The following is a 21,753-nucleotide window of genomic DNA, read 5'->3' on the forward strand; positions in this document are numbered from 1 at the left end:
CCCATAAGGGTTATAAAACATTGTCATAATCTTTACCCATAATGGTTATACAACATTGCCATAATCTTTGCCCATAATGGTTATAAAATATTGCCATAATCTTTGCCCATAATGGTTATACAACATTGCCATAATCTTTGCCCATAAGGGTTATAAAACATTGCCATAATCTTTACCCATAATGGTTATACAACATTGCCATAATCTTTGCCCATAATGGTTATAAAATATTGCCATAATCTTTGCCCATAATGGTTATACAACATTGCCATAATCTTTGCCCATAATGGTTATAAAACATTGCCATAATCTTTGCCCATAATGGTTATAAAACATTGTCATAATCTTTGCCCATAATGGTTATAAAACATTGCCATAATCTTTACCCATAATGGTTATACAACATTGCCATAATCTTTACCCATAATGGTTATAAAACATTGCCATAATCTTTGCCCATAATGGTTATAAAACATTGCCATAATCTTTACCCATAATGGTTATAAAACATTGTCATAATCTTTACCCATAATGGTTATAAAACATTGCCATAATCTTTGCCCATAAGGGTTATAAAACATTGCCATAATCTTTACCCATAATGGTTATAAAACATTGCCATAATCTTTGCCCATAATGGTTATAAAACATTGCCATAATCTTTGCCCATAATGGTTATAAAACATTGCCATAATCTTTGCCCATAATGGTTATAAAACATTGCCATAATCTTTGCCCATAATGGTTATAAAACATTGCCATAATCTTTGCCCATAATGGTTATAAAACATTGCCATAATCTTTACCCATAATGGTTATACAACATTGCCATAATCTTTACCCATAATGGTTATAAAACATTGCCATAATCTTTACCCATAATGGTTATAAAACATTGCCATAATCTTTGCCCATAATGGTTATAAAACATTGCCATAATCTTTGCCCATAATGGTTATAAAACATTGCCATAATCTTTACCCATAATGGTTATAAAACATTGCCATAATCTTTACCCATAATGGTTATACAACATTGCCATAATCTTTGCCCATAATGGTTATAAAACATTGCCATAATCTTTGCCCATAATGGTTATAAAACATTGCCATAATCTTTGCCCATAATGGTTATACAACATTGCCATAATCTTTACCCATAATGGTTATAAAACATTGCCATAATCTTTACCCATAATGGTTATACAACATTGCCATAATCTTTGCCCATAAGGGTTATAAAACATTGCCATAATCTTTACCCATAATGGTTATAAAACATTGCCATAATCTTTACCCATAATGGTTATACAACATTGTCATAATCTTTACCCATAATGGTTATAAAACATTGTCATAATCTTTACCCATAATGGTTATAAAACATTGTCATAATCTTTACCCATAATGGTTATAAAACATTGTCATAATCTTTGCCCATAATGGTTATAAAACATTGTCATAATCTTTGCCCATAATGGTTATAAAACATTGCCATAATCTTTACCCATAATGGTTATAAAACATTGCCATAATCTTTACCCATAATGGTTATAAAATATTGCCATAATCTTTGCCCATAATGGTTATAAAACATTGCCATAATCTTTGCCCATAATGGTTATAAAACATTGCCATAATCTTTACCCATAATGGTTATAAAACATTGCCATAATCTTTACCCATAATGGTTATAAAACATTGCCATAATCTTTACCCATAATGGTTATAAAACATTGTCATAATCTTTGCCCATAATGGTTATAAAACATTGCCATAATCTTTGCCCATAATGGTTATAAAACATTGCCATAATCTTTACCCATAATGGTTATAAAACATTGCCATAATCTTTGCCCATAATGGTTATAAAATATTGCCATAATCTTTGCCCATAATGGTTATACAACATTGCCATAATCTTTACCCATAATGGTTATAAAACATTGCCATAATCTTTACCCATAATGGTTATAAAACATTGCCATAATCTTTGCCCATAATGGTTATAAAACATTGCCATAATCTTTGCCCATAATGGTTATAAAACATTGCCATAATCTTTGCCCATAATGGTTATAAAACATTGCCATAATCTTTGCCCATAATGGTTATAAAATATTGCCATAATCTTTGCCCATAATGGTTATACAACATTGCCATAATCTTTGCCCATAATGGTTATAAAACATTGCCATAATCTTTACCCATAATGGTTATAAAACATTGCCATAATCTTTACCCATAATGGTTATAAAACATTGCCATAATCTTTACCCATAATGGTTATAAAACATTGCCATAATCTTTACCCATAATGGTTATAAAACATTGCCATAATCTTTACCCATAATGGTTATACAACATTGCCATAATCTTTACCCATAATGGTTATAAAACATTGCCATAATCTTTACCCATAATGGTTATAAAACATTGCCATAATCTTTGCCCATAATGGTTATAAAACATTGCCATAATCTTTACCCATAATGGTTATAAAACATTGCCATAATCTTTACCCATAATGGTTATAAAACATTGTCATAATCTTTGCCCATAATGGTTATAAAACATTGCCATAATCTTTGCCCATAATGGTTATAAAACATTGCCATAATCTTTACCCATAATGGTTATAAAACATTGCCATAATCTTTGCCCATAATGGTTATAAAATATTGCCATAATCTTTGCCCATAATGGTTATACAACATTGCCATAATCTTTGCCCATAATGGTTATAAAACATTGCCATAATCTTTGCCCATAATGGTTATAAAATATTGCCATAATCTTTACCCATAATGGTTATAAAACATTGCCATAATCTTTACCCATAATGGTTATACAACATTGCCATAATCTTTGCCCATAATGGTTATAAAACATTGCCATAATCTTTGCCCATAATGGTTATACAACATTGCCATAATCTTTGCCCATAATGGTTATACAACATTGCCATAATCTTTGCCCATAAGGGTTATAAAACATTGCCATAATCTTTGCCCATAATGGTTATAAAACATTGCCATAATCTTTGCCCATAATGGTTATAAAACATTGTCATAATCTTTGCCCATAATGGTTATAAAACATTGCCATAATCTTTACCCATAATGGTTATAAAACATTGCCATAATCTTTACCCATAATGGTTATAAAACATTGTCATAATCTTTGCCCATAATGGTTATAAAACATTGCCATAATCTTTACCCATAATGGTTATACAACATTGCCATAATCTTTACCCATAATGGTTATAAAACATTGCCATAATCTTTGCCCATAATGGTTATAAAACATTGCCATAATCTTTACCCATAATGGTTATAAAACATTGTCATAATCTTTACCCATAATGGTTATAAAACATTGCCATAATCTTTGCCCATAAGGGTTATAAAACATTGCCATAATCTTTACCCATAATGGTTATAAAACATTGCCATAATCTTTGCCCATAATGGTTATAAAACATTGCCATAATCTTTACCCATAATGGTTATAAAACATTGCCATAATCTTTGCCCATAATGGTTATAAAACATTGCCATAATCTTTGCCCATAATGGTTATAAAACATTGCCATAATCTTTGCCCATAATGGTTATAAAACATTGCCATAATCTTTGCCCATAATGGTTATAAAACATTGCCATAATCTTTGCCCATAATGGTTATAAAACATTGCCATAATCTTTGCCCATAATGGTTATAAAACATTGCCATAATCTTTACCCATAATGGTTATAAAACATTGCCATAATCTTTGCCCATAATGGTTATAAAACATTGCCATAATCTTTGCCCATAATGGTTATAAAACATTGCCATAATCTTTACCCATAATGGTTATAAAACATTGCCATAATCTTTACCCATAATGGTTATAAAACATTGCCATAATCTTTGCCCATAATGGTTATAAAACATTGCCATAATCTTTGCCCATAATGGTTATAAAACATTGCCATAATCTTTGCCCATAATGGTTATAAAACATTGCCATAATCTTTACCCATAATGGTTATAAAACATTGCCATAATCTTTACCCATAAGGGTTATAAAACATTGCCATAATCTTTACCCATAATGGTTATACAACATTGCCATAATCTTTGCCCATAAGGGTTATAAAACATTGCCATAATCTTTACCCATAATGGTTATAAAACATTGCCATAATCTTTACCCATAATGGTTATACAACATTGTCATAATCTTTACCCATAATGGTTATAAAACATTGTCATAATCTTTACCCATAATGGTTATAAAACATTGTCATAATCTTTACCCATAATGGTTATAAACATTGTCATAATCTTTGCCCATAATGGTTATAAAACATTGTCATAATCTTTGCCCATAATGGTTATAAAACATTGCCATAATCTTTACCCATAATGGTTATAAAACATTGCCATAATCTTTACCCATAATGGTTATAAAATATTGCCATAATCTTTGCCCATAATGGTTATAAAACATTGCCATAATCTTTACCCATAATGGTTATAAAACATTGCCATAATCTTTACCCATAATGGTTATAAAACATTGTCATAATCTTTGCCCATAATGGTTATAAAACATTGCCATAATCTTTGCCCATAATGGTTATAAAATATTGCCATAATCTTTACCCATAATGGTTATAAAATATTGCCATAATCTTTGCCCATAATGGTTATAAAACATTGCCATAATCTTTGCCCATAATGGTTATAAAACATTGCCATAATCTTTGCCCATAATGGTTATAAAATATTGCCATAATCTTTGCCCATAATGGTTATACAACATTGCCATAATCTTTGCCCATAATGGTTATAAAACATTGCCATAATCTTTACCCATAATGGTTATAAAACATTGCCATAATCTTTGCCCATAATGGTTATAAAATATTGCTATTAATGACTGTACTACATATAAAAATAGAGGTCATTTAGGAAACGATGTTTGTGCGTAAAAATATTTATCTGTGTTGGTTAAACTGTACATGGCTATTGACTAAAATATACTGTCATTTGGTAGTTGCCAGGGCCAATTGTGTCAAAACATTTTGAAGAAAATCACTTCTAGAAACATCTCACCAAGTTTTAGTCTCATTGACCAAGTACTTTTTGAGATAAATTTTTGACCAAAATTCACATTTTTACCCCTAATTTGCATATCACTCATGGCATCATTGTATCCTTAATATTTCTTCATCTATACACCCACAGATGTATCCTGGTTAAATTTCAGCCCAATCTGCTGAGTAGATTAAGAATTGTTCATGACATGATGATTTCATCAATGATATGCAAATGAGGGCTAAAAATGTGTCTTTTTGGTCAAAAATCTTTAATTCCAAAAGTACTGAGCAGATTAGGTTAAAATGTAATGGGAATGCACCTGGGATCTCACGAGAGATATGCAAATTAGGTGTAACAATGTGAATTTTCATGAAAAATTTACCTCAAAAAGTTCTTTGTCAGTAAGACTGAAACTTGGTGAGATGTTTCTAGATAATGTTATTTTGCAGATTTTGTTAAGATTCCCTCCTTAATATGCAAATTAGGGCTATAAACGTGTCTTTTTGGTCAAAAACCTATAATTCCAAAACTACTCAGCAAATTGGGCTTAGATTTAACCGGGATACATCTGTGGGTGTATAGATGAAGAAATATTAAGCATATAATGATCTCATCAGTAATATGCAAATTAGGTGTAAACATGTGAATTTGGGTCAAAAATTTATCTCAAAAAGTACTTGGTCAATGAGACTAAAACTTGGTGAGATGTTTCTAGAAGTGTTATTCAGCAGATTTTCTTCAAAATATTTTGACACAATTGGCCCTAGCAACCATGACCACGCCCCTTAGCAACTACCAAATGGCAGTATATTTTAGTCAAGTAACAACATCTGGTAGGCAAGTGAGTAAACATTCAAAAAATGTATGCAAATATCCCTAGCAGCCATGACCACGCCCATAGCAACAGCCAAACGGTTGTGTATTTCACAAAGATAACAGGGAATAATAGACAATTGAGTAAACATTCAAAAAATGTATGTAAATTTGTCTAGCAACAAGACCACGCCCAAAGCAACAACCAAATAATCACATATATTGCGAAGATAAGGGGATTAATACACAAATGAATAAACATTAAAAATGTATGTGACTGTGCCTAGCAATAAGATGCCCATAGCAACAGCCAAATGATCACGTATATTGCAAAGATAACAGCAATTGAAAGACAAATGAATAAACATTCAAAAAATGTATGCAAATGTGCCTATCAACAAGACCACACCCATAGCAACAGCCAAATGATCGCGTATATCGCAAAGATAGGAACATGGTTGGATAGGCAACTGGATAGTCATTCAGCAAATGTTGTTATCATGGACAAGCATATGAATAAACATGTCTAAATATTGTACAGTTGTGCTACAATACCATTGGCAGTATTTTTAACATTTGACAACAAAATCACTAAAAGACTGAATTTTTTTTCAAATAATTTGGCAGAAAAACACTTTGCACTGGAGAGATTAACGATTTCATAGAAATAAACATGATGGGTATCATGATAGTTGAATGGTTAGAGTGGTTGGCTTGTAATCTGTACATTGCTGGTTGTAGAGTCATGATTGTTGAATGGTTAGAGTGGTTGGCTTGTAATCTGTACATTGCTGGTTGTGAAGTCATGATGGTTGAATGGTTGGAGTGACTGGCTTGTAATCTGTACATTGCTGGTTGTAGAGTCATGATGGTTGAATGGTTAGAGTGATTGACTTGTAATCTATACATTGCTGGTTGTGAAGTCATGATGGTTGAATGGTTAGAGTGACTGGCTTGTAATCTGTACATTGCTGGTTGTGAAGTCATGATGGTTGAATGGTTAGAGTGACTGGCTTGTAATCTGTACATTGCTGGTTGTGAAGTCATGATGGTTGAATGGTTAGAGTGACTGGCTTGTAATCTGTACATTGCTGGTTGTGAAGTCATGATGGTTGAATGGTTAGAGTGACTGGCTTGTAATCTGTACATTGCTGGTTGTGAAGTCATGATGGCTGGATGGTTAGAGTGACTGGCTTGTAATCTGTACATTGCTGGTTGTGAAGTCATGATGGTTGAATGGTTATGGTGACTGGCTTGTAATCTGTACATTGCTGGTTGTGATTAAGTCATGATGGTTGAATGGTTAGAGTGACCTTAATTGTAATCTGTACATTGCTGGTTGTAGAGTCATGATTGTTGAATGGTTAGAGTGGCTGACTTGGAATCTATACGTTTGTGGGGGTCATGATTGTTGAATGGTTAGAGTGATTGCTTGTAATCTGTACATTGCTGGTTGTAGAGTCATGATTGTTGAATGGTTAGAGTGATTGGCTTGTAATCTGTACATTGCTGGTTGTGGAGTCATGATGGTTGAATGGTTAGAGTGATTGGCTTCTAATCTGTACATTGCTGGTTGTGGAGTCATGATGGTTGAGTGGTTAGAGTGATTGGCTTGTAATCTGTACATTGCTGGTTGTGGAGTCATGATGGTTGAATGGTTAGAGTGATTGGCTTCTAATCGGTACATTGCTGGTTGTCAAGTCATGATAGTTGAATGGTTAGAGTGGCTGACTTGTAATCTATACATTGCTGGTTGTGAAGTCATGAGGGTTGAATGGTTAGAGTGATTGACTTGTAATCTGTACATTGCTGGTTGTAGAGTCATGATTGTTGAATGGTTAGAGTGGCTGACTTGGAATCTATACATTAATGTGGGGTCATGATGGTTGAATGGTTAGAGTGATTGGCTTGTAATCCGTACATTGCTGGTTGTAGAGTCATGATAGTTGAATGGTTAGAGTGGCTGACTTGTAATCTATACATTGCTGGTTGTGTAGTCATGATGGTTGAATGGTTAGAGTGATTGGCTTGTAATCTGTACATTGCTGGTTGTGAAGTCATGATGGTTGAATGGTTAGAGTGACTGGCTTGTAGTCTGTACATTGCTGGTTGTGAAGTCATGATGGTTGAATGGTGAGAGTGGCTGACTTGGAATCTTTACGTTTGTGGGGGTCATGATGGTTGAATGGTTAGAGTGACTGACTTGTAATCTGTACATTGCTGGTTGTGAAGTCATGATTGTTGAATGGTTAGAGTGATTGGCTTGTAATCTGTACATTGCTGGTTGTGGAGTCATGATGGTTGAATGGTTAGAGTGATTGGCTTCTAATCTGTACATTGCTGGTTGTGGAGTCATGATGGTTGAATGGTTAGAGTGATTGGCTTCTAATCGGTACATTGCTGGTTGTGAAGTCATGATGGTTGAATGGTTAGAGTGCCTGACTTGAAATCTGTACATTGCTGGTTGTGAAGTCAAGATGGTTGAATGGTTAGAGTGATTGGCTTCTAATCAGTACATTGCTGGTTGTGAAGTCATGAGGGTTGAATGGTTAGAGTGATTGACTTGTAATCTGTACATTGCTGGTTGTAGAGTCATGATTGTTGAATGGTTAGAGTGGCTGACTTGGAATCTATACATTAATGTGGGGTCATGATGGTTGAATGGTTAGAGTGATTGGCTTGTAATCCGTACATTGCTGGTTGTGTAGTCATGATGGCTGGATGGTTAGAGTGACTGGCTTGTAATCTGTACATTGCTGGTTGTGAAGTCATGATGGTTGAATGGTTATGGTGACTGGCTTGTAATCTGTACATTGCTGGTTGTGAAGTCATGATGGTTGAATGGTTAGAGTGACCTTAATTGTAATCTGTACATTGCTGGTTGTAGAGTCATGATTGTTGAATGGTTAGAGTGGCTGACTTGGAATCTATACGTTTGTGGGGGTCATGATTGTTGAATGGGTAGAGTGATTGCTTGTAATCTGTACATTGCTGGTTGTAGAGTCATGATTGTTGAATGGTTAGAGTGATTGGCTTGTAATCTGTACATTGCTGGTTGTGGAGTCATGATGGTTGAATGGTTAGAGTGATTGGCTTCTAATCTGTACATTGCTGGTTGTCAAGTCATGATGGTTGAATGGTTAGAGTGACTGACTTGTAATCTGTACATTGCTGGTTGTGAAGTCAAGATGGTTGAATTGTTAGAGTGATTGGCTTCTAATCGGTACATTGCTGGTTGTGAAGTCATGAGGGTTGAATGGTTAGAGTGATTGACTTCTAATCTGTACATTGCTGGTTGTGGAGTCATGATGGTTGAATGGTTAGAGTGATTGACTTGTAATCTATACATTGCTGGTTGTGAAGTCATGATGGTTGAATGGTTAGAGTGACTGGCTTGTAATCTGTACATTGCTGGTTGTGAAGTCATGATGGTTGAATGGTTAGAGTGACTGGCTTGTAATCTGTACATTGCTGGTTGTGAAGTCATGATGGTTGAATGGTTAGAGTGACTGGCTTGTAATCTGTACATTGCTGGTTGTGAAGTCATGATGGTTGAATGGTTAGAGTGACTGGCTTGTAATCTGTACATTGCTGGTTGTGAAGTCATGATGGCTGGATGGTTAGAGTGACTGGCTTGTAATCTGTACATTGCTGGTTGTGAAGTCATGATGGTTGAATGGTTATGGTGACTGGCTTGTAATCTGTACATTGCTGGTTGTGAAGTCATGATGGTTGAATGGTTATGGTGACTGGCTTGTAATCTGTACATTGCTGGTTGTGAAGTCATGATGGTTGAATGGTTAGAGTGACCTTAATTGTAATCTGTACATTGCTGGTTGTAGAGTCATGATGGTTGAATGGTTAGAGTGGCTGACTTGGAATCTATACGTTTGTGGGGGTCATGATTGTTGAATGGTTAGAGTGATTGCTTGTAATCTGTACATTGCTGGTTGTAGAGTCATGATTGTTGAATGGTTAGAGTGATTGCTTGTAATCTGTACATTGCTGGTTGTAGAGTCATGATTGTTGAATGGTTAGAGTGATTGGCTTGTAATCTGTACATTGCTGGTTGTGGAGTCATGATGGTTGAATGGTTAGAGTGATTGGCTTCTAATCTGTACATTGCTGGTTGTGGAGTCATGATGGTTGAGTGGTTAGAGTGATTGGCTTGTAATCTGTACATTGCTGGTTGTGGAGTCATGATGGTTGAATGGTTAGAGTGATTGGCTTCTAATCGGTACATTGCTGGTTGTCAAGTCATGATGGTTGAATGGTTAGAGTGACTGACTTGTAATCTGTACATTGCTGGTTGTGAAGTCAAGATGGTTGAATTGTTAGAGTGATTGGCTTCTAATCGGTACATTGCTGGTTGTGAAGTCATGAGGGTTGAATGGTTAGAGTGATTGACTTGTAATCTGTACATTGCTGGTTGTAGAGTCATGATTGTTGAATGGTTAGAGTGGCTGACTTGGAATCTATACATTAATGTGGGGTCATGATGGTTGAATGGTTAGAGTGATTGGCTTGTAATCCGTACATTGCTGGTTGTAGAGTCATGATAGTTGAATGGTTAGAGTGGCTGACTTGTAATCTATACATTGCTGGTTGTGTAGTTATGATGGTTGAATGGTTAGAGTGTTTGGCTTGTAATCTGTACATTGCTGGTTGTGAAGTCATGATGGTTGAATGGTTAGAGTGACTGGCTTGTAGTCTGTACATTGCTGGTTGTGAAGTCATGATGGTTGAATGGTGAGAGTGGCTGACTTGGAATCTTTACGTTTGTGGGGGTCATGATGGTTGAATGGTTAGAGTGACTGACTTGTAATCTGTACATTGCTGGTTGTGAAGTCATGATTGTTGAATGGTTAGAGTGATTGGCTTGTAATCTGTACATTGCTGGTTGTGGAGTCATGATGGTTGAATGGTTATGGTGACTGGCTTGTAATCTGTACATTGCTGGTTGTAGAGTCATGATAGTTGAATGGTTAGAGTGGCTGACTTGTAATCTATACATTGCTGGTTGTGTAGTCATGATGGTTGAATGGTTAGAGTGTTTGGCTTGTAATCTGTACATTGCTGGTTGTGAAGTCATGATGGTTGAATGGTTAGAGTGGCTGACTTGGAATCTATACGTTTGTGGGGGTCATGATTGTTGAATGGTTAGAGTGATTGCTTGTAATCTGTACATTGCTGGTTGTAGAGTCATGATTGTTGAATGGTTAGAGTGATTGGCTTGTAATCTGTACATTGCTGGTTGTGGAGTCATGATGGTTGAATGGTTAGAGTGATTGGCTTCTAATCTGTACATTGCTGGTTGTGGAGTCATGATGGTTGAGTGGTTAGAGTGATTGGCTTGTAATCTGTACATTGCTGGTTGTGGAGTCATGATGGTTGAATGGTTAGAGTGATTGGCTTCTAATCGGTACATTGCTGGTTGTGAAGTCATGAGGGTTGAATGGTTAGAGTGATTGACTTGTAATCTGTACATTGCTGGTTGTAGAGTCATGATTGTTGAATGGTTAGAGTGGCTGACTTGGAATCTATACATTAATGTGGGGTCATGATGGTTGAATGGTTAGAGTGATTGGCTTGTAATCCGTACATTGCTGGTTGTAGAGTCATGATAGTTGAATGGTTAGAGTGGCTGACTTGTAATCTATACATTGCTGGTTGTGTAGTCATGATGGTTGAATGGTTAGAGTGATTGGCTTGTAATCTGTACATTGCTGGTTGTGAAGTCATGATGGTTGAATGGTTAGAGTGACTGGCTTGTAGTCTGTACATTGCTGGTTGTGAAGTCATGATGGTTGAATGGTGAGAGTGGCTGACTTGGAATCTTTACGTTTGTGGGGGTCATGATGGTTGAATGGTTAGAGTGACTGACTTGTAATCTGTACATTGCTGGTTGTGAAGTCATGATTGTTGAATGGTTAGAGTGATTGGCTTGTAATCTGTACATTGCTGGTTGTGGAGTCATGATGGTTGAATGGTTAGAGTGATTGGCTTCTAATCTGTACATTGCTGGTTGTGGAGTCATGATGGTTGAATGGTTAGAGTGATTGGCTTCTAATCGGTACATTGCTGGTTGTGAAGTCATGATGGTTGAATGGTTAGAGTGCCTGACTTGAAATCTGTACATTGCTGGTTGTGAAGTCAAGATGGTTGAATGGTTAGAGTGATTGGCTTCTAATCAGTACATTGCTGGTTGTGAAGTCATGAGGGTTGAATGGTTAGAGTGATTGACTTGTAATCTGTACATTGCTGGTTGTAGAGTCATGATTGTTGAATGGTTAGAGTGGCTGACTTGGAATCTATACATTAATGTGGGGTCATGATGGTTGAATGGTTAGAGTGATTGGCTTGTAATCCGTACATTGCTGGTTGTGTAGTCATGATGGCTGGATGGTTAGAGTGACTGGCTTGTAATCTGTACATTGCTGGTTGTGAAGTCATGATGGTTGAATGGTTATGGTGACTGGCTTGTAATCTGTACATTGCTGGTTGTGAAGTCATGATGGTTGAATGGTTAGAGTGACCTTAATTGTAATCTGTACATTGCTGGTTGTAGAGTCATGATTGTTGAATGGTTAGAGTGGCTGACTTGGAATCTATACGTTTGTGGGGGTCATGATTGTTGAATGGTTAGAGTGATTGCTTGTAATCTGTACATTGCTGGTTGTAGAGTCATGATTGTTGAATGGTTAGAGTGATTGGCTTGTAATCTGTACATTGCTGGTTGTGGAGTCATGATGGTTGAATGGTTAGAGTGATTGGCTTCTAATCTGTACATTGCTGGTTGTCAAGTCATGATGGTTGAATGGTTAGAGTGACTGACTTGTAATCTGTACATTGCTGGTTGTGAAGTCAAGATGGTTGAATTGTTAGAGTGATTGGCTTCTAATCGGTACATTGCTGGTTGTGAAGTCATGAGGGTTGAATGGTTAGAGTGATTGACTTCTAATCTGTACATTGCTGGTTGTGGAGTCATGATGGTTGAATGGTTAGAGTGATTGACTTGTAATCTATACATTGCTGGTTGTGAAGTCATGATGGTTGAATGGTTAGAGTGACTGGCTTGTAATCTGTACATTGCTGGTTGTGAAGTCATGATGGTTGAATGGTTAGAGTGACTGGCTTGTAATCTGTACATTGCTGGTTGTGAAGTCATGATGGTTGAATGGTTAGAGTGACTGGCTTGTAATCTGTACATTGCTGGTTGTGAAGTCATGATGGTTGAATGGTTAGAGTGACTGGCTTGTAATCTGTACATTGCTGGTTGTGAAGTCATGATGGCTGGATGGTTAGAGTGACTGGCTTGTAATCTGTACATTGCTGGTTGTGAAGTCATGATGGTTGAATGGTTATGGTGACTGGCTTGTAATCTGTACATTGCTGGTTGTGAAGTCATGATGGTTGAATGGTTATGGTGACTGGCTTGTAATCTGTACATTGCTGGTTGTGAAGTCATGATGGTTGAATGGTTAGAGTGACCTTAATTGTAATCTGTACATTGCTGGTTGTAGAGTCATGATGGTTGAATGGTTAGAGTGGCTGACTTGGAATCTATACGTTTGTGGGGGTCATGATTGTTGAATGGTTAGAGTGATTGCTTGTAATCTGTACATTGCTGGTTGTAGAGTCATGATTGTTGAATGGTTAGAGTGATTGCTTGTAATCTGTACATTGCTGGTTGTAGAGTCATGATTGTTGAATGGTTAGAGTGATTGGCTTGTAATCTGTACATTGCTGGTTGTGGAGTCATGATGGTTGAATGGTTAGAGTGATTGGCTTCTAATCTGTACATTGCTGGTTGTGGAGTCATGATGGTTGAGTGGTTAGAGTGATTGGCTTGTAATCTGTACATTGCTGGTTGTGGAGTCATGATGGTTGAATGGTTAGAGTGATTGGCTTCTAATCGGTACATTGCTGGTTGTCAAGTCATGATGGTTGAATGGTTAGAGTGACTGACTTGTAATCTGTACATTGCTGGTTGTGAAGTCAAGATGGTTGAATTGTTAGAGTGATTGGCTTCTAATCGGTACATTGCTGGTTGTGAAGTCATGAGGGTTGAATGGTTAGAGTGATTGACTTGTAATCTGTACATTGCTGGTTGTAGAGTCATGATTGTTGAATGGTTAGAGTGGCTGACTTGGAATCTATACATTAATGTGGGGTCATGATGGTTGAATGGTTAGAGTGATTGGCTTGTAATCCGTACATTGCTGGTTGTAGAGTCATGATAGTTGAATGGTTAGAGTGGCTGACTTGTAATCTATACATTGCTGGTTGTGTAGTTATGATGGTTGAATGGTTAGAGTGTTTGGCTTGTAATCTGTACATTGCTGGTTGTGAAGTCATGATGGTTGAATGGTTAGAGTGACTGGCTTGTAGTCTGTACATTGCTGGTTGTGAAGTCATGATGGTTGAATGGTGAGAGTGGCTGACTTGGAATCTTTACGTTTGTGGGGGTCATGATGGTTGAATGGTTAGAGTGACTGACTTGTAATCTGTACATTGCTGGTTGTGAAGTCATGATTGTTGAATGGTTAGAGTGATTGGCTTGTAATCTGTACATTGCTGGTTGTGGAGTCATGATGGTTGAATGGTTATGGTGACTGGCTTGTAATCTGTACATTGCTGGTTGTAGAGTCATGATAGTTGAATGGTTAGAGTGGCTGACTTGTAATCTATACATTGCTGGTTGTGTAGTCATGATGGTTGAATGGTTAGAGTGTTTGGCTTGTAATCTGTACATTGCTGGTTGTGAAGTCATGATGGTTGAATGGTTAGAGTGGCTGACTTGGAATCTATACGTTTGTGGGGGTCATGATTGTTGAATGGTTAGAGTGATTGCTTGTAATCTGTACATTGCTGGTTGTAGAGTCATGATTGTTGAATGGTTAGAGTGATTGGCTTGTAATCTGTACATTGCTGGTTGTGGAGTCATGATGGTTGAATGGTTAGAGTGATTGGCTTCTAATCTGTACATTGCTGGTTGTGGAGTCATGATGGTTGAGTGGTTAGAGTGATTGGCTTGTAATCTGTACATTGCTGGTTGTGGAGTCATGATGGTTGAATGGTTAGAGTGATTGGCTTCTAATCGGTACATTGCTGGTTGTGAAGTCATGAGGGTTGAATGGTTAGAGTGATTGACTTGTAATCTGTACATTGCTGGTTGTAGAGTCATGATTGTTGAATGGTTAGAGTGGCTGACTTGGAATCTATACATTAATGTGGGGTCATGATGGTTGAATGGTTAGAGTGATTGGCTTGTAATCCGTACATTGCTGGTTGTAGAGTCATGATAGTTGAATGGTTAGAGTGGCTGACTTGTAATCTATACATTGCTGGTTGTGTAGTCATGATGGTTGAATGGTTAGAGTGTTTGGCTTGTAATCTGTACATTGCTGGTTGTGAAGTCATGATGGTTGAATGGTTAGAGTGGCTGACTTGGAATCTATACGTTTGTGGGGGTCATGATTGTTGAATGGTTAGAGTGATTGCTTGTAATCTGTACATTGCTGGTTGTAGAGTCATGATTGTTGAATGGTTAGAGTGATTGGCTTGTAATCTGTACATTGCTGGTTGTGGAGTCATGATGGTTGAATGGTTAGAGTGATTGGCTTCTAATCTGTACATTGCTGGTTGTGGAGTCATGATGGTTGAGTGGTTAGAGTGATTGGCTTGTAATCTGTACATTGCTGGTTGTGGAGTCATGATGGTTGAATGGTTAGAGTGATTGGCTTCTAATCGGTACATTGCTGGTTGTCAAGTCATGATAGTTGAATGGTTAGAGTGGCTGACTTGTAATCTATACATTGCTGGTTGTGAAGTCATGAGGGTTGAATGGTTAGAGTGATTGACTTGTAATCTGTACATTGCTGGTTGTAGAGTCATGATTGTTGAATGGTTAGAGTGGCTGACTTGGAATCTATACATTAATGTGGGGTCATGATGGTTGAATGGTTAGAGTGATTGGCTTGTAATCCGTACATTGCTGGTTGTAGAGTCATGATAGTTGAATGGTTAGAGTGGCTGACTTGTAATCTATACATTGCTGGTTGTGTAGTCATGATGGTTGAATGGTTAGAGTGATTGGCTTGTAATCTGTACATTGCTGGTTGTGAAGTCATGATGGTTGAATGGTTAGAGTGACTGGCTTGTAGTCTGTACATTGCTGGTTGTGAAGTCATGATGGTTGAATGGTGAGAGTGGCTGACTTGGAATCTTTACGTTTGTGGGGGTCATGATGGTTGAATGGTTAGAGTGACTGACTTGTAATCTGTACATTGCTGGTTGTGAAGTCATGATTGTTGAATGGTTAGAGTGATTGGCTTGTAATCTGTACATTGCTGGTTGTGGAGTCATGATGGTTGAATGGTTAGAGTGATTGGCTTCTAATCTGTACATTGCTGGTTGTGGAGTCATGATGGTTGAATGGTTAGAGTGATTGGCTTCTAATCGGTACATTGCTGGTTGTGAAGTCATGATGGTTGAATGGTTAGAGTGCCTGACTTGAAATCTGTACATTGCTGGTTGTGAAGTCAAGATGGTTGAATGGTTAGAGTGATTGGCTTCTAATCAGTACATTGCTGGTTGTGAAGTCATGAGGGTTGAATGGTTAGAGTGATTGACTTGTAATCTGTACATTGCTGGTTGTAGAGTCATGATTGTTGAATGGTTAGAGTGGCTGACTTGGAATCTATACATTAATGTGGGGTCATGATGGTTGAATGGTTAGAGTGATTGGCTTGTAATCCGTACATTGCTGGTTGTGTAGTCATGATGGCTGGATGGTTAGAGTGACTGGCTTGTAATCTGTACATTGCTGGTTGTGAAGTCATGATGGTTGAATGGTTATGGTGACTGGCTTGTAATCTGTACATTGCTGGTTGTGAAGTCATGATGGTTGAATGGTTAGAGTGACCTTAATTGTAATCTGTACATTGCTGGTTGTAGAGTCATGATTGTTGAATGGTTAGAGTGGCTGACTTGGAATCTATACGTTTGTGGGGGTCATGATTGTTGAATGGTTAGAGTGATTGCTTGTAATCTGTACATTGCTGGTTGTAGAGTCATGATTGTTGAATGGTTAGAGTGATTGGCTTGTAATCTGTACATTGCTGGTTGTGGAGTCATGATGGTTGAATGGTTAGAGTGATTGGCTTCTAATCTGTACATTGCTGGTTGTCAAGTCATGATGGTTGAATGGTTAGAGTGACTGACTTGTAATCTGTACATTGCTGGTTGTGAAGTCAAGATGGTTGAATTGTTAGAGTGATTGGCTTCTAATCGGTACATTGCTGGTTGTGAAGTCATGAGGGTTGAATGGTTAGAGTGATTGACTTCTAATCTGTACATTGCTGGTTGTGGAGTCATGATGGTTGAATGGTTAGAGTGATTGACTTGTAATCTATACATTGCTGGTTGTGAAGTCATGATGGTTGAATGGTTAGAGTGACTGGCTTGTAATCTGTACATTGCTGGTTGTGAAGTCATGATGGTTGAATGGTTAGAGTGACTGGCTTGTAATCTGTACATTGCTGGTTGTGAAGTCATGATGGTTGAATGGTTAGAGTGACTGGCTTGTAATCTGTACATTGCTGGTTGTGAAGTCATGATGGTTGAATGGTTAGAGTGACTGGCTTGTAATCTGTACATTGCTGGTTGTGAAGTCATGATGGCTGGATGGTTAGAGTGACTGGCTTGTAATCTGTACATTGCTGGTTGTGAAGTCATGATGGTTGAATGGTTATGGTGACTGGCTTGTAATCTGTACATTGCTGGTTGTGAAGTCATGATGGTTGAATGGTTATGGTGACTGGCTTGTAATCTGTACATTGCTGGTTGTGAAGTCATGATGGTTGAATGGTTAGAGTGACCTTAATTGTAATCTGTACATTGCTGGTTGTAGAGTCATGATGGTTGAATGGTTAGAGTGGCTGACTTGGAATCTATACGTTTGTGGGGGTCATGATTGTTGAATGGTTAGAGTGATTGCTTGTAATCTGTACATTGCTGGTTGTAGAGTCATGATTGTTGAATGGTTAGAGTGATTGCTTGTAATCTGTACATTGCTGGTTGTAGAGTCATGATTGTTGAATGGTTAGAGTGATTGGCTTGTAATCTGTACATTGCTGGTTGTGGAGTCATGATGGTTGAATGGTTAGAGTGATTGGCTTCTAATCTGTACATTGCTGGTTGTGGAGTCATGATGGTTGAGTGGTTAGAGTGATTGGCTTGTAATCTGTACATTGCTGGTTGTGGAGTCATGATGGTTGAATGGTTAGAGTGATTGGCTTCTAATCGGTACATTGCTGGTTGTCAAGTCATGATGGTTGAATGGTTAGAGTGACTGACTTGTAATCTGTACATTGCTGGTTGTGAAGTCAAGATGGTTGAATTGTTAGAGTGATTGGCTTCTAATCGGTACATTGCTGGTTGTGAAGTCATGAGGGTTGAATGGTTAGAGTGATTGACTTGTAATCTGTACATTGCTGGTTGTAGAGTCATGATTGTTGAATGGTTAGAGTGGCTGACTTGGAATCTATACATTAATGTGGGGTCATGATGGTTGAATGGTTAGAGTGATTGGCTTGTAATCCGTACATTGCTGGTTGTAGAGTCATGATAGTTGAATGGTTAGAGTGGCTGACTTGTAATCTATACATTGCTGGTTGTGTAGTTATGATGGTTGAATGGTTAGAGTGTTTGGCTTGTAATCTGTACATTGCTGGTTGTGAAGTCATGATGGTTGAATGGTTAGAGTGACTGGCTTGTAGTCTGTACATTGCTGGTTGTGAAGTCATGATGGTTGAATGGTGAGAGTGGCTGACTTGGAATCTTTACGTTTGTGGGGGTCATGATGGTTGAATGGTTAGAGTGACTGACTTGTAATCTGTACATTGCTGGTTGTGAAGTCATGATTGTTGAATGGTTAGAGTGATTGGCTTGTAATCTGTACATTGCTGGTTGTGGAGTCATGATGGTTGAATGGTTATGGTGACTGGCTTGTAATCTGTACATTGCTGGTTGTAGAGTCATGATAGTTGAATGGTTAGAGTGGCTGACTTGTAATCTATACATTGCTGGTTGTGTAGTCATGATGGTTGAATGGTTAGAGTGTTTGGCTTGTAATCTGTACATTGCTGGTTGTGAAGTCATGATGGTTGAATGGTTAGAGTGGCTGACTTGGAATCTATACGTTTGTGGGGGTCATGATTGTTGAATGGTTAGAGTGATTGCTTGTAATCTGTACATTGCTGGTTGTAGAGTCATGATTGTTGAATGGTTAGAGTGATTGGCTTGTAATCTGTACATTGCTGGTTGTGGAGTCATGATGGTTGAATGGTTAGAGTGATTGGCTTCTAATCTGTACATTGCTGGTTGTGGAGTCATGATGGTTGAGTGGTTAGAGTGATTGGCTTGTAATCTGTACATTGCTGGTTGTGGAGTCATGATGGTTGAATGGTTAGAGTGATTGGCTTCTAATCGGTACATTGCTGGTTGTGAAGTCATGAGGGTTGAATGGTTAGAGTGATTGACTTGTAATCTGTACATTGCTGGTTGTAGAGTCATGATTGTTGAATGGTTAGAGTGGCTGACTTGGAATCTATACATTAATGTGGGGTCATGATGGTTGAATGGTTAGAGTGATTGGCTTGTAATCCGTACATTGCTGGTTGTAGAGTCATGATAGTTGAATGGTTAGAGTGGCTGACTTGTAATCTATACATTGCTGGTTGTGTAGTCATGATGGTTGAATGGTTAGAGTGTTTGGCTTGTAATCTGTACATTGCTGGTTGTGAAGTCATGATGGTTGAATGGTTAGAGTGGCTGACTTGGAATCTATACGTTTGTGGGGGTCATGATTGTTGAATGGTTAGAGTGATTGCTTGTAATCTGTACATTGCTGGTTGTAGAGTCATGATTGTTGAATGGTTAGAGTGATTGGCTTGTAATCTGTACATTGCTGGTTGTGGAGTCATGATGGTTGAATGGTTAGAGTGATTGGCTTCTAATCTGTACATTGCTGGTTGTGGAGTCATGATGGTTGAGTGGTTAGAGTGATTGGCTTGTAATCTGTACATTGCTGGTTGTGGAGTCATGATGGTTGAATGGTTAGAGTGATTGGCTTCTAATCGGTACATTGCTGGTTGTCAAGTCATGATGGTTGAATGGTTAGAGTGACTGACTTGTAATCTGTACATTGCTGGTTGTGAAGTCAAGATGGTTGAATTGTTAGAGTGATTGGCTTCTAATCGGTACATTGCTGGTTGTGAAGTCATGAGGGTTGAATGGTTAGAGTGATTGACTTGTAATCTGTACATTGCTGGTTGTAGAGTCATGATTGTTGAATGGTTAGAGTGGCTGACTTGGAATCTATACATTAATGTGGGGTCATGATGGTTGAATGGTTAGAGTGATTGGCTTGTAATCCGTACATTGCTGGTTGTAGAGTCATGATAGTTGAATGGTTAGAGTGGCTGACTTATAATCTATACATTGCTGGTTGTGTAGTCATGATGGTTGAATGGTTAGAGTGTTTGGCTTGTAATCTGTACATTGCTGGTTGTGAAGTCATGATGGTTGAATGGTTAGAGTGACTGGCTTGTAGTCTGTACATTGCTGGTTGTGAAGTCATGATGGTTGAATGGTGAGAGTGGCTGACTTGGAATCTTTACGTTTGTGGGGGTCATGATGGTTGAATGGTTAGAGTGACTGACTTGTAATCTGTACATTGCTGGTTGTGAAGTCATGATTGTTGAATGGTTAGAGTGATTGGCTTGTAATCTGTACATTGCTGGTTGTGGAGTCATGATGGTTGAATGGTTAGAGTGATTGGCTTGTAATCTGTACATTGCTGGTTGTGGAGTCATGATGGTTGAATGGTTAGAGTGATTGGCTTCTAATCGGTACATTGCTGGTTGTGAAGTCATGATGGTTGAATGGTTAGAGTGCCTGACTTGAAATCTGTACATTGCTGGTTGTGAAGTCAAGATGGTTGAATGGTTAGAGTGATTGGCTTCTAATCAGTACATTGCTGGTTGTGAAGTCATGAGGGTTGAATGGTTAGAGTGATTGACTTGTAATCTGTACATTGCTGGTTGTAGAGTCATGATTGTTGAATGGTTAGAGTGGCTGACTTGGAATCTATACATTAATGTGGGGTCATGATGGTTGAATGGTTAGAGTGATTGGCTTGTAATCCATACATTGCTGGTTGTGTAGTCATGATGGCTGGATGGTTAGAGTGACTGGCTTGTAATCTGTACATTGCTGGTTGTGAAGTCATGATGGTTGAATGGTTAGAGTGACCTTAATTGTAATCTGTACATTGCTGGTTGTAGAGTCATGATTGTTGAATGGTTCGAGTGGCTGACTTGGAATCTATACGTTTGTGGGGGTCATGATTGTTGAATGGTTAGAGTGATTGCTTGTAATCTGTACATTGCTGGTTGTAGAGTCATGATTGTTGAATGGTTAGAGTGATTGGCTTGTAATCTGTACATTGCTGGTTGTGGAGTCATGATGGTTGAATGGTTAGAGTGATTGGCTTCTAATCTGTACATTGCTGGTTGTCAAGTCATGATGGTTGAATGGTTAGAGTGACTGACTTGTAATCTGTACATTGCTGGTTGTGAAGTCAAGATGGTTGAATTGTTAGAGTGATTGGCTTCTAATCGGTACATTGCTGGTTGTGAAGTCATGAGGGTTGAATGGTTAGAGTGATTGACTTGTAATCCGTACATTGCTGGTTGTGAAGTCATGATTGTTGAATGGTTAGAATGATTGCTTGTAATCTGTACGTTGCTGGTTGTGGAGTCATGATGGTTGAATGGTTAGA

The 21,753-nt window shown here is 37.9% G+C and overlaps 1 protein-coding gene across 1 annotated transcript in view; it reads left to right on the plus strand.

Annotated features, from left to right (window-relative positions):
• The window catches only part of LOC144438150 (15-hydroxyprostaglandin dehydrogenase [NAD(+)]-like), a 79,095-nt gene that overhangs the window by 50,814 nt on the left and 6,528 nt on the right, over positions 1-21,753 (plus strand). The gene's annotated exons all lie outside the window — the stretch shown is intronic.

Source organism: Glandiceps talaboti, chromosome 7 (genome assembly GCF_964340395.1).
Source record: "Glandiceps talaboti chromosome 7, keGlaTala1.1, whole genome shotgun sequence".
In the NCBI taxonomy this organism is placed as follows: Eukaryota; Metazoa; Hemichordata; class Enteropneusta; family Spengelidae; genus Glandiceps; species Glandiceps talaboti.